The sequence below is a fragment of the Typopeltis vanoorti genome, chromosome 20 (genome assembly GCF_054136105.1).
Source record: "Typopeltis vanoorti isolate ZY-2024b chromosome 20, IOZ_Tvanoo_1.0, whole genome shotgun sequence".
Classification (NCBI taxonomy): Eukaryota; Metazoa; Arthropoda; class Arachnida; order Uropygi; family Thelyphonidae; genus Typopeltis; species Typopeltis vanoorti.
Genome location: NC_143568.1, coordinates 50525001 through 50537645, shown reverse-complemented (window position 1 = coordinate 50537645; position 12645 = coordinate 50525001). Strand labels below are relative to the sequence as shown.

The 12645-nt window shown below is 34.0% G+C and overlaps 1 protein-coding gene across 1 annotated transcript in view; it reads right to left on the bottom strand.

The window, feature by feature from the left end:
- The window catches only part of Ada3 (transcriptional adaptor 3), a 244258-nt gene extending 235373 nt beyond the window's left edge, over positions 1 to 8885 (bottom strand). Inside the window, exon 1 of the mRNA XM_090410059.1 lies at positions 8302 to 8885. The gene's annotated coding sequence lies outside the window, so the exon portion shown is untranslated. The remainder of the gene's footprint in view (positions 1 to 8301) is intronic.
- Between the last annotated feature and the right edge of the window lie 3760 nt (positions 8886 to 12645).

Here is a 12645-nt window from a genome sequence, read left to right as displayed (position 1 = left end):
CAGATGATGCAAAGTTGGGACGAACCATAAAGAGTAGTGAAGATGTTGTGGCCTTGCAAGAAGACTTGAATAAATTGAGTGATTGGGCAAGCAAATGGGGATGTGAGTTCAATGTTGCAAAATGTAAGGTTTTAAAATTTGGAAAACAAAGATGGGATGCAGAATTTATGCTTGGTGAGAATATATTGTTGGAAGTAGAGGAAATAAGAGATCTGGGGGTGATAGTGGATAAGGATCTAAAATTTAGGGGACACATCGCCAAAATTGTGAAGACAACACAAAGACTTCTGGGAATGATGCGGAGGACACTGACGTGTAGAAGTAGGGAGATTCTTGTTCCATTGTATAAGGCTTTGATTAGGCCACGCATGGACTATTGTGCCCGGATTTGGTCACCTGGTTTTCAGAAGGATGAAGAGATGTTGGAAAGGGTCAAAAGGCGACTGACTAAGGTAGTTTCTGACCTCTGGAATGTCGAGTATGAGGAAAGATTGAAAAGATGTAATTTGCAGAGTCTAGTGGAGAGAAGGAAGAGGGGAGATATGATAGAGACCTACAAGTTGGTAAGGGGTTGTTATAGGATCAATGGTGGAGAAGTTCTACAGAGAGTAGTGGGAGATCAGGGGAGAACCAGAGGTCATCCCTGGAAACTGTATAAAGAGGGTGTGAGTAGGGGAGTGAGAGGCAGATTTTTTTCGTGCAGAGTTGTGAGTGATTGGAATGCCTTGCCTGAGAGTGTGGTGTCTGCAAGGAGTTTGAATGTGTTTAAGACACGGTATAATGAGATGTGTGTGAGATAAAAGGACCTCCTAGATGAGTCTTTGACTCCATGAGGTCTTGTTTAATAATAATGATAATAATAATGTATTTCTGACTGTATGCCTGTTGAGTGTTTTTTTTTACCACTGTGCTATCACTGCTTGTTTTCATGTTTTAAAATGAACTTAATTGTATGATGAATATATGAAACAAAATCATGTAACTCAGACATACTGTGTTTCCAGATTATAAATATGTCATCTATGTATCTCCACCAAAATGATGATTATGGATTTGTAGATCTGTAGAGCAGGAAATCTTTTTCAAACTTTTACATGAATAAGTCAGCACATCGAAAAGACTGAAGACTTCCCATTGCAAGGTTAGATAGTTGTTTGTAGATTTTCCCATTCCATCAGAAATAATTTGAAATAATTTTAAGTCAAAAGTCAAGACATTTTGATTTAAAACCTATTGAAATCAAGAAGGATTACAAAGAAAAACTCAATCAAACACTAGACTTAATAAATATATTTGAAGAAGACATAAATAAAATAAGCAAAAACCTAACGGAAGTAGCAATCTCAGCAGCCAACGAATTCAAAAGCAAAAACAACAAAAGGACCATAAACTTTCAGAGAAAACCTTACAACTGCTAAAAAAAAGACAAAATATGAAACAAGACAAAAACTTAACTTCTAAAATAGAATATGCAGAACTATGTAAAACAATAATGAAGAAGATGAGAATTAAATAAGATCTTATAACACTACAAAAATAAAAGAAACAATTGAAAACAATAAAAATATGAAAATGCTAAGAAAACAATAAAAATATGAAAATGCTAAGAAAACATCTATCAGTTGGCAAAAGTCAAATAATTGCAATAAAAGATAAGAATGGAACTACAATAAGGAACCAAGAACAAATCCTAAGCAGGCTAGAAGAATTTTATAAATAACTTTATAGTTTTCCTTCAACAGATAAATCAAATATAAATAACTCTTCCTTATCGCATATGGAATTCATCCTCCCATTCACTTCAGATGAAATAAAACAAGCATTAAAACAAATGAAAAATGTCCTGGTGAAGACCTAATTCACATAGAAGTAATTAAATGGGGAGAAAACAGCATAATTCACCATGTCACATACTTACTAAATCTATGCCTACAAGAGGGGAAGATACCAGAAAACTGGAAAAATGCTACTCTGATACTGTAATTTAAAAAAGGAGACAAAGAAGAAGTAAAAAAACTTCTTTGTTGGAGAAGAGTGTTCCCATACCACACTGCAACAGCAACAATCCAACTTCACATGAGTAGCAATAAAATATCAACTGAAAAAGGTGTCCGACAAGGAGACTCTCTATCAACCAAAATCTTTACAGCAGTCCTTCAAGAAATATTTAATAATATAAACTGGACAAACTTTGGTATAAAAATTAATAACAGAAACTTAGCGCACCTAAGATATGCAGATGATATCATAATAATTTTCGCAATTAGTATTCTTTCTAATCTGTACAAAATTCTCACAAAAGTTATAACAAACAGGTTAACTCCTCTTCTAGACTTAAATCAACCAGTAAAACAAGCAGGATTCTATAAAGGCTTTAATACAATTGATCACATTCATACAGTAAAACAAATAATAGAAAAAGCAGAAGAAAACCAGTTGCCTCTCTGTTTAGTTTTTATTTATCATGAAAAAGCATTTGATTCCATCAAAACTAATGCAATAATCAAAGCACTCCAGAATCAGGAACTTCCTGGAGAATATATGGACCTCTTCCAGGAAATATACCACACTGCAACAGCAACAATCCAACTTCACATGAGTAGGAATAAAATATCAATTGAAAAAGGTGTCCAACAAGGAGACTCTCTATCACCCAAAATCTTTACAGCAATCCTTCAAGAAATATTTAATAATATAAACTGGACAAACCTTGGTATAAAAATTAATAACAGAAACTTAACACACCTAAGATGATGATAACATAATTTTTGCAAACACTCCAGAAGACCTATGTCGTGAAAGCAGAAGAGTCGGTCTAAAAATAAACAGAGAAAAAAACTAAAATCATGTTTAATCATTTTGTCACTCCAAAAAACATAATAATAGAAAACAATTTCTTGGAAAGAGTCACTTCATATACATACGTAAGTTATTTCATTGATCTAAACTGTGGACTCCAAAAGGAAATAAATAGAAGAGTTCAACTTGCCTGGAGTGCATTCAGAAAATTGAAAAGCATTTTTCAAAACAATGATGTCCCACTATGTTTAAAAAGGAAGACATTTAACCAATGTATACTTCCAGTCATCACATATGGTTGTGAAACTTGGTTTTTAATAAAAGAACTGGCAAATAAACTAGCAACAACTCAAAGAAAAATGGAGAGGTTGATGCTGGGCATCACAATAAAAGATAAGAATCGAAACACCTGGATAAGAACTCATATCACTGACATCATTGTTCACCATAAGCAACTAAAATGGAAATGGGCCAGACATCTATCCAGAAGAGAAGATGAGTGATGGAATACCATACTAACAAACTGAATTCCAAAAGAAGGGAAATGAGGCTATAAATCTTTTTCAAAGTTTTCCATGAATAAGTCAGCACATCGAAGAGATGGAAGACTTCCCACTGCAAGGTCAGATAGTTGTTTGTAATTTTCCCATTCCATCAGAAATAATTTGAGTTGAGAGATGTTGGGAGGGAATGGATCATCTTGTCATAACTTTGTCTACAGGAACATTTGAGAACAAAGATACAATATCTCTAGCTAGAATGTCCAATGGTAAAACAGAAATTTCTCCCTGTTTTTCTACAAAGTGTTGCAAGTTTTTGATGAAAGAGCCCATATATCTGATGTGGTCCTTTAGAAGATTAGCCAGATGCTTTGATAACAAATAAGTGAGCAAGCTAATACCATCTAGGCTGAAAAGGAATATTAGTCTTGTGTACCATGGTCGTTCCATATAATCATGGAGTTAAGGAGCATATAGTTTTCAACCTTTTTTTTAAGATGCATAGACTATGTGGTCATGTTGCATAAAAGGTTATTGGGTCATAATCTAATGAAGTATATCTGAGAGTAAAAAAGAAATCTTGAACATATAATCAGTTGTATTCATGATAACAGTTGAATTACACAATTACACTCCATAGATCACTATAGTCAAAATACTCATCATGGGAGATAACACACCATCACACGAAATTCATTAAACTGTGCTTTAAGCTTATTCAATGTGTTTGCATTTACCACACTGTCTGGTAATGCATTCCACTTACCAACAACTCTCCATGCAAAGAACCCCCCCCTCCGTTGTCTCCTTTGCACATACACTACTTATAGTTTCCATGAATGGTCTCTTGTTCTAGCCCCTCCTACTCTTCTATGAAAAATTTCTTCCACATTATCCCCACCAACTTAAATGGCTTGATCATATCCCTTATCTTCCTCCTATTCATGAGCCTTTGCAAATTACATTACCCCAAACTGTCTACATACTCCACATTCCAAAGACCAGTTAATCAAAGTTTGCTGAATTTGCTAATGTATCCTTATCACCATGAAACCAGGTGGCCAAATTTGTACACAATAATCCATATGAGGTTTGATGACAGCCTGATACAATGGAACCATAACTTATTTCTGCATGTCAAGGTCTTCTACATCACTGTCATAATCTGATGTGATGACTAAACTTGTGCAATGTGGCCCTTGAATTTCAGGTCCCTGTCCACCACCACTCCCAAATCTCTCATCTCTTTTATCTCCTTCAAAGTTTCCCACACCAAGTGTATACTTTGCATCCCATTGTTGCCTACCAAATTTCCAAACCTTACACTTTCCAATATTGAACTCATAGCTCCACTCACTTATACAATCTCATACTCATACAATCTATTCAAGCTCTCTTGTAAGGCTACATCTCCTTGACTCATTGTTCTCCCCAATTTTGCATCATCTGAAAATAGTTCCATATCTCTGGTTAAACTTCCCCAGTATCATTACTATATAATTTAAACAACAAATAGTGGTGTGCCTCAGATCCCTGATGCACATCACTAGTAATTTTCCTCTTTCAGGATACCACACCACATACATAACTTGCTGATGCCGATCTCACAGCTAGTCATCTAACTTGACAGTCTAGTATCCAATCCCATCTATTCCGATTTAGTTTTTATGTATCAATCTATCAAAAGCATTTGCAAAATGTAAGTATACCACTGTTTATTCATTTCCCTTGTCCAGTTCATTTATCACCTTGTCATAGTACATAAATAAATTGGAAAAAACATGACTCCCTTTAACAAACCCATGCTGTCCATCATACAGAATAATTTGCTGTAATCAACCCGCTTCTGTATCTTAGCTCTCACCATCCTCTCTAATATCTTAACCGTAACTCCAGATATACAGATTGCCCTATAACTTTTGTAACCTGTCTTATCACCATCTCTGCAAAGTAGAACAATTTTACTTTCCTTCCACTCCTTTGGATCGTGCACTGATGAAAGATTCTTATGTATTTCTTAAAGGGTACAATCTACAGGTTTTCAAATCCAATGCTAACGATTTCTTCTTCTTTCTCATCTTTCTGATCATTCACAGTATTAATGTAACACAGAGCGAGCAACTTCTTGTGGATCGGATTACTATTATTTTAAAAAGGGGCTAAAGAATGGCACGTCAGAAAACCACATTGCTAATATTATATATCTGATATTTTCACTATCTCTAAAAGATGAAATTAATTCACCGAAAACCAAAAGATGAAATGTGAAAAGGCTGAAGGAATTTTTCTTTGTTCTATTTCCTCTTTTCCACAAACACTGCTCACTACAGTCTTGCATAGATCAAGATATCACGAACTAAGAGCACAAATGCATCACAAGTATGCTCTTAACATCTGATCTGCACAAGAGTAGCAACTGTGGAAAAGGAGAATGACAGCAAAGAGTGACAAGGATTGTTTGCACTTATAATGGAAACATTCCTCAATCAGTATGAAAGCAACATGTTCAGAAGAAAAATTTTAAATTTTGGGAAGAAATTTTTACAAAACGTTCTGAATTTAAAACAAACAACAACAAAACTGTGCCCCAAAGCCTTTATGGATGCTGACTAGTAAACTACTTATGTTAACAGCAATTGATCATCATAAGCATGATATAAATTATCACAATACTTTGCTTATGTATCAGTGGTGTAGCAGAAAGACGACCATGAGAGACACAGACAGACAGAAAGGGAAGGGAGATTTCAAAAATTTAGAGAGCATGACAAAAGTATCATACTGCTGTAATAAATTTAACTCAATTTTCATATGTGTATACCTCACATAATTCCATGAAAATCCAGTTTACAAATAAAAGGAATAGCAGGAAGTTTAGAAACTACCTTGATTTTGTATGTTACATTAAGGAGTTATATTTCTTTTCAGTTTAAATTTGTCAAACTCTTAATTGAAAGCTAATCTAGGTCACCACAGCATCAATTTCCTGAGGGAAAAAAAAATAATATTAGTAATATCAGTATGAATCAATTTATAAATAAAAAAAGTCGAGATTAAACATATTTCATTACACAAAATCCAAATATTTGATATATTTAACAATAGACTACATGACAGTGCATATTATTTGTACATAATGTAGAAATATTTACATGTGTATATATAACTTTAATTAGTAAACAATATATTTTTTTTTTGTCTGGGGAGAGGGTGCTAATATACTGCTTGCAAGAAACCAGAGGTTTTTAGCTATATTACTACATCCCAAAATGTTGCCCCAAAAACATCACTACTTCTCACTTTCTGTTTGTTAATTACACACTATTCGACCAGTTTGCATAAGGGAAAATCCATGGTTTCTTTTAGAATAAGCCCTATTCTCCGTATGACAGAATACAGGCTCACCTATAGTTGAAAACATGCTTATAAATTATTTTAACACCATGATCTTTTCTTTTTACAACTGAAGGGTGCATGTCACATCATTCTTTTAACTTCACTACAAGGGTAACACTAATCAAGTAATAATTTTCTGGAATAGCAGAAAAAACAAATTATCCTCTAATAGCATTTTATTCTCTAAAGTGTATAAAGGGCCCTTTAATGAAATATTATTTTAACAGTACTACAATGAGATGGCTACGAGGGTACTGCAATGTCTTTTAATTGCGTATTTCTGGATGGAGTGCATGTTTTCGGGAGATAGAGAAAAATCTCAGAGCATTTGTACAAGACTGGCCAACTCGTTTTCAGATGAACGACATGCGAAAATATCAAAAGGAACAAAACACATTTGCTTCAATAAATAAAAATAAGGGAGAGAATTTGTTATATTCCTGTTGGGACAATAATCAAATACTAAAACACAAAGCACAATAAATTCCATTTGAGGCTCTATATGAAAATGTTCAGCTTTGCTTTAAACAATAATGATTTTCCTCTTTATCGAGCATTGATAAAACCCCATCTTGACTACTGTGCCCAGATCTGGGCACCAGGGTTTCTTCTTGATGGGGAGGAGGTAGAAGATCCAGAAGCGAGTGACCAAAATGGTAGCTGGTCTCTGGAATGAACTTTACGATAACAGGTTAAAGATCTGTGGATTACAGAAATTGGTTGATAGGCAGAAAAGGGGTGATATGATTGAGACATTTAAATTACTGAGGAATTATTACAAGTTTAATTCAGAAGAAAATTTTCAGAACAGGTGTGGTGGTGGTGGGAGAACTAGGGGCCATCCATGGAAACTGAGCAAGAGTGTAGTTAGCAAGGGTGTTAGAGCTAGGTTTTTTTACTTGGAGAGTGGTGAACGAATGGAATAAGCTGCCAGTCTGTTGTGGGTGCCATGACTGTGAATGAGTTCAAAGCAAAGTATGATAGATACCGTGCGAATGCTGAATAGTTCTTGACATGATGTTTAGGGCCTCCCTCAATGAGTTTAAGTATTCCTTGGAGTTGTCCGTAATAATAATAATGATAACATTGTTGGTTGTGGTGGTGTGTGTGTGGGGGATTGACAGTAACACTACACACATGAAGTCTTGCGACTTCCTTCACATATGAATTCTGACACTGTCAGAATTCATATGTGGAGTTATGGCAAAGCAACCGGGGCATGAGGGTACTGTGGTGTCTTTCAATTGCATGTTTTTCTGGATAGTGTGCACGTTTTCGAGAGGGATGGAAAATCTGAAAACACCTATATGAGACCGGCCAACTCGCCTTCAGATGAATGACATATGAACAGAACATATCGTAAGCAACAAAACATGTTCACTTCAATAAATAAAAACAAGGGAGGGGAGGAGAAAGGGAAAACAACGCACTTAAAAAATCACTGAAACTGCACCAGTTCAGTATTTTCCCAATCACTACGTGTTGAAAATTGCATTCCCAAATTACATAAGTTCAACAGAATAAAGTTAAGTGGTTATAAGTCCTGTAATTTTTTACTGAAGGTCTGAGATATATATATATATATATACATATAAAGCAATATTACCTTAATGCCTTTCTTTTTGTCTTTAATATATAAAAATATACCTTGTACGACAGATATGCTAGAAGAAAACTCTTATGAAAAGAATAAGTAATACCAAAGCGACCCGTAACACCTGAATAACTCCTCTCGTCACAGGTACGTAATCAACAAAATATTAAAATTTGTTATATTACTCCTAGAGCAATAGCCAAATACTGGAATGTAAAGCATAATAAGTTCCATTCGAGGCTCAATCTATGAATATAAGCTTTGTTTTAAACAACGCTTTTAAGGGAAAATGATGGTATTAGCTGTGCAATACTACAAAGGCGAAGTCGAAATAGCGAGCTGAGAGAATTAATATTTTCAAAAAGACCGTATGTCACCATTTATTAGTCGATTTATTACGTGCCATCCAAGGCAGCATTTCTGACATTTGCCTTCTGTGACAGTAGCTAACATTGGAAGTAGATATCAGCGACTCCACTCGCAAGTCAAATGAAGAGATTAATTTTTCAAAATACAGAAGTTTCTATTCCTGTTAGGGAAATAGCCTCATGCTGGAATAATAATAATAATCAGGAGCGACTCGTTCCATAGGCACTGCGTAACTGCAGCACCCCCAATTTCTCTCGATATATAAATATATTTATTAAGTTATTTATATTTGCTTGTAATATTTAATTTTATCATCAAGAATCCTATACAATTCTCTTATTTTGTATAAAAAATAATAAAAATCCATCTTGTAGCACTTAGGAGGGCGAAGGACACCGTGTTTACCACGGTGTCATGTTGCTACGCACGCAAGCATATACACGTCATAGTGAGATGCAAGCTATTAGCGTAATACGGCACTGTCCGTTACGCAGTTCAACTGTTGTTTATATGCAGTTTGCGCCTGTAGTAGAATGTCCGTAGTGCTTATCGTGTTTACTCCGTCTCTTTAAATATTTGGACATTACAATTTAAAGAATTTAATTGTAATGTCCAAAAACTGTAAATCTATTCCTTTAATTACAATTAAAGGAATGGATTTTATTTTTAAGTAATTCTGAATTATACTTAACTGTATAATTTTATCGATAATAAACAATATTTTTTCATGAAACAAAATAAGAAGAATATATTTTATTTTTAAGTAATTTTGAATTATACCAAACTGCATAATTTTATCGGTAATAAACAATATTTTTCATGTCTATTTTTTTTTATTTTTACCATAATTTTGATATTTATCCCAACACACATACACTGTACTAAGGCTCTAAATGGAGCCTTACACTGTACTTAACAGTATGTATGTATGTATATTTCGAAAGATGCAGCAATCCCACGATTTCAAGCCAGGAGCCGCCACTGATGATGATGATGACGATGATAAAAAAAAAAAAAATCAACTAACGCATTTTTATTCCCGTATACGGGAGTAGGCGAGGCCATTTATCCCTATCTAACTTTTGGAGACTGAGTGGACAGTTCAATCTCCACTGGTACCCAATATGAGATAAATGGCCCAAGGCTATCACTAATTAAGCGGTACACAGTGAAGGGAGACGGCTCAAATGTGCCGCCATCTCGTGGTCCCTAACCCTAACACAATATATTTTATGTCTGAAATAATGTGAGTTCTACGGTCGATTTTCTTGAGTTTACGGGATGAAAAACCCGAGTTTCCGGGAGGAAAAATCCGCTTGCCCGTGCCAGAGATCGACTAACTCGGGAACCGGTCGAAAAAAGAGTTAGAAAAATTTCCTCTAGTCGCCGACTAGACTCGAAACCAAGTTTTCCTTTGTGCGGCCAAGCGCCGTGGTGTGCAAATGCCACATCCACTGAGCTACACAGGCTAGATGATGACGATAATAATAATAATAATAATAATAATTTTATCTTTTATAATAAATATAACAATAATAATGATATAATAATAATAATAATAATGATATAATAATAATAATAATAATAATAATAATAATAATAATAAATATAACAATAATAATGATATAATAATAATAATAATAATGATATAATAATAATAATAATAATATTAATAATAATAATAATAATATTAATAATAATAATAATAAATATAACAATAATAATGATATAATAATAATAATAATAATATTAATAATAATAATATTAATAATAATAATATTATTAATAATAATAATAATAATATTAATAATAATAATAATAAATATAACAATAATAATGATATAATAATAATAATAATAATATTAATAATAATAATAATAAATATAACAATAATAATGATATAATAATAATAATAATAATATTAATAATAATAATAATAAATATAACAATAATAATGATATAATAATAATAATAATAATATTAATAATAATAATAATAAATATAACAATAATAATGATATAATAATAATAATAATAATATTAATAATAATAATAATAATATTAATAATAATAATAATAAATATAACAATAATAATGATATAATAATAATAATAATAATATTAATAATAATAATAATATTAATAATAATAATATTATTATAATAATAATAATAATATTATTATTTTTATTATATTTATTATAAAAGATAAAATTATTATTATTATTATTATTATTATTATCGTCATCAGTAAAAGAATGGATACATCTGAGTCATAGTGCTGGTGAAAGTTACTGCAAATTAAATGGATATTAAAGTTACCACCCAGTAAAGGAGAATGGAAACGTCACTATAAGAGAGAAAATAGGCTATGAAAATTGATAGGACATCTTCTGAGACACATATATATCTTGAAAATGATTTTTTAGGAAAGATGGTGGGTGAGAGAGAGAGAGAGAGAGAGAAGAAGCAGTGTGCATAAATTCTGGAAAAAATTATTAGGAAATCAGTAGGCCATAGCTACACCCAAAAGGAAAGGATGGCATGGAGAGGAACGAATGGCCACAGAAACAATCTTTTCATGACTTGAAAGAATCAGGGAACAAGGAATCATCACTATCATGGATGTCAAGGATCAGAGCCTGTATAACTCAGTGGATGTGGCGTTTTCACACACAATGGCGCTTGACTGCACGAAGGAAGACTTGGTTTTGAATCTAGGAGGCGACTAGAAGAAAACTTTCTAAGCCTTTTTCAACCGGTTCTCGAGTTAGTCGATCTCTGGCACAAGCAAGCAGGGTTTTTTGCCTACTTTTTTTTTGCCACTAAGTTAGATCGGGCTATTCCCTATACGGGATTAAATAAATATTAGCTGATTATTTTAGACTTATAATTATTATTATTATTATTATTATTTCAGGCGACTCCAGGGAATCCTTAGACTCATCGAGGGAGGCCCTAAACATCATGTCCACACAACTATACGACATTCTCACAGTATTTATCATACCTTGCCTTGAACTCGCTCACCATCATACCCCCCCACACACACACACGACAGACTCTGGCAGCTTATTCCACTCATTTACCACTCTAAAAGTAAAGAACCCAGCTCTAACACCCCTGCTAACCACACTCTTGCCCAGCTTCCATAGGTGTCCCCTAGTTCTCCCACCACCAGTCCTGATCTCAAAAATATCCTCTGAATTAATCCTATAGAATCCCTTTAGCAATTTGAATGTCTCAATCATATCTCCCCTTATCCGCCTATCAACTAGTTTCTGCAACCCACAAATCTTCAACCTGTTCTCATATGGTTCATTCCATAGACCTGCTATCATCTTAGTCACTCGCCTCTGGATCCTCTCCACCTCCTCACCATTAAGAAGGAACCGAGGTGACCAAATCTGGGCACAGTAGTCAAGATGAAGTCTTATCAAGGCTTGGTACAGAGGTGCAATAACTTGCTTGTCTCTGCGCGTCAAGGTGTTTTTCAACAACCAAGTGAGTTGATGAGCTGATTTAGCTACTTTTGCAATGTGCCCCCTAAACTTCATCTCCATATTCACCAACACTCCCAAGTCCCTGGCCTCATCAATCTCCTGGAGTACAGTTTCACCAATGTGGTACACTGCTGCTAATCTTTTCACCCCCAAAATGCATAACCTTACATTTTGTCACATTAAATTGACATCCATTCTCCTTAGCCCTGAACTCCAATCTATTTAAGTCATCCTGCAAGATTTTGACATCTTCTGCATTCACTATCGCCCTACCCAACTTTGCATCATCAGCGAACAAATGAACTGTTCCACTTAGATCCTTCCCTATATCGTTAATGAACAGATTAAACAGCAGTGGTCCAAGAACAGAGCCCTGCGGCACACCACTAGTTACAGGCCGTCTTTTGGACTCTACTCCTGAATAAACTACTCTTTGATATCTCTCCATCAACCACCCACCTATCCATCTCACCAACCCTATATCTAT